Source organism: Condylura cristata, unplaced genomic scaffold (genome assembly GCF_000260355.1).
Source record: "Condylura cristata isolate star-nosed mole 26May11 unplaced genomic scaffold, ConCri1.0 scaffold00022, whole genome shotgun sequence".
NCBI classification, from domain to species: Eukaryota; Metazoa; Chordata; class Mammalia; order Eulipotyphla; family Talpidae; genus Condylura; species Condylura cristata.
Window position 1 is genome coordinate 18487779 of NW_004567123.1, and position 2384 is coordinate 18490162.

Below are 2384 nucleotides of genomic sequence, written 5' to 3' on the forward strand. Positions count from 1 at the left end.
AACCCGCTGCGCCACCAGGGAGGGCCTCCTTTTGCTTTTATAAAGGGCTCCTTGTAAAAGAAGCTGATAGGGAGGGAAGTACACTGGACTATGGTGATGGCACATGGGTGACTTGGTGATGGGAAGCCCACGAGGATTACAACTGAGGTGGGAAAAAGCACAAAATAATGTAAAAATAAACTATTACACAACAACAACAAAAGTACTCAATAAAGAAACCACTAAGAGGTACTTGCATACTGACAGGCTTCAACATTGCTTATGGGGGATGATCTAGTGAATTATCTAGTGAATTTCTGCAGTTTCAACTCAGGGTAATATAAAACTGTTTTATTGATAACCTATTTTTAAAAATGAACAAAACAAAAAATACATTACAATGACCACAAAACCAGTGACTCCTGAATTAAAAGATGAAAATAACCTTTTACTAGGTATCCAAGTCACCACAAAACTCTGGAAAGAACAATCAATTTAGACCCCATTCCATAGGACTTTAGTTTCTGAAGTATCAAACATAGCTACTTCACTTGTAGGCAGGTTCCACAGAATTGAATCTAAACAAAATACATATTTAACACACATTTAGTAAAAAGGTATATATTCTCTACATATGTTAATACAGAAAAATTTTTAGCCCAAAAAATTTAAAGCCTGATAGATGAATGAAGTTATTCTAGGGCTGCCTAATAGTAATGCTCAACTCTTACTGTATTAATACCAGTAATATAAAAATGCACTATTAAAATTTAATTTGATATAGTCAATAGACAACTGTGCCCTACATTTGTTTATTAAAAACTGACATAAACAAACAAAACCTGTACAAAAAATAATTGCAAATCACGTATCACTTTGAAACAGTGATCTTGAGTGATATTGCCTAGGACCCTCTCTTCCTCTGCCCCGACCACGTCCTCTTCCTCGGCCTCTTCCTGCAACAGCTTCCCTTTTTTTAGATTTCACCTTTGGTTCAACATCCACAAGTAATGTATCCAGAGATAAGCTGTCTGGCAGAATAAAATAATCGAATGTTATTTCCTCGAATACTTAGTGGTTCCAGCTGTCCAAGTTCTCTGTTCTTCAGGGTCATTTTCACAGCTTTAAAGTGTGTATTCATGCTGACATCGGCACCTGTGACTGTTCCATGGACCTGTGTTCCATCCTTTAATTTGATGGTTACAGTTTCATGACTCAGTTTCATCAAAAATCGCACGAGCTTCATGCTAGCAGTGCCGTCACACTTTTCAACTGATAATGCGCAAAACTGGACTGGCGAGAACTACCCGAGCGGAGTATGAATGGCCAGAAACCGACTTTATTTTTTTTTTTAAGACTTATTTATTTGGACCTTCCCTGGTGGCGCAGCAGGTTGGAGTGCAGCACTGCAAGCTGGCCAAGCCCTTTAGTGCTAGTTCAATCCCTGGCCCCAGAGGTGATCCACATGATGCAGCAGACCTCTTCGGTCTCGCCTGCTGCTCTCCTCACCAGTGTATTTTAGTACATCAGCCTGTTCTGCTCCTCATTCTGTCTCTGTCTCTGCTCCCCCATACCTCTGGCCTGTCCCCCAGTTCTGTATGCATAAATAAATAAATCTTTAATTTAAATAAATCTGTATTTTTTATGCATACAGAACTGGGGGACAGGCCAGAGGTGCAGGTGTGGTGAGAGGATTCACCAGTGACAGAATGGGGAGCAGAACAGGCAGATTAATGAAATACACAGCTGAGGGTAACAGCAGGCAGGTCAGGAGAGGTCTGCCGTGCCATGTGGGTCATCTTCCTGGCTGCAGTAGCTTCACAGTGCTGTGCTTTAACCCGTTGCGCCATCAGGGAGGGACCAGGAGGTGACATTTGAGATGTGTTTTGGTTATATACTGCTGCAAAACCAGCCATTCTCAAAACTCAGTAGCTTGAGGTAACAACCACCATTTATAATTCTTTGGGTTAGTTTACTGGTTATTCTGCTTCATGTGGTTGTTGGGTTTTGAGACATTGGAAAAATCAAAAGTAACTTTACTCACATAGTTGGTAAGTAGTTAGCTGGAGATCAGCTAAGGATTCAGCCCTGGCCTCAGTTCTCTTCCTCATGGCTTCTCTAGGTTTGGTGAATGAGTTCTAAGATGACAAAAGCCAACTCTGCCAGACTTTTTTGAGCTGGGCCATACAGGGGATTTTGTCACTTCTGTTACAGTCTGTTGGTTGCAAGAGTCACAGTGGCCCAGATTCAGTGTAGAAGAGAATTCTACAGGGGCATAAATACCAGTGTATAGCTTACTGGGAATAATCTTTGTGTTCATGGGATTCAAGTTGTGACTAATGTAACTGATGTCTTGGTTTGTGCTGGGGTACTTAAACTGAATATCTCTGTATACTTTTTTAAAT

General features: G+C 40.8%; 1 pseudogene; it reads right to left on the bottom strand.

Moving 5' to 3' along the window:
* Positions 1 to 843: 843 nt before the first annotated feature.
* On the bottom strand, positions 844 to 1225 carry LOC105853938 (annotated as a pseudogene).
* Between the last annotated feature and the right edge of the window lie 1159 nt (positions 1226 to 2384).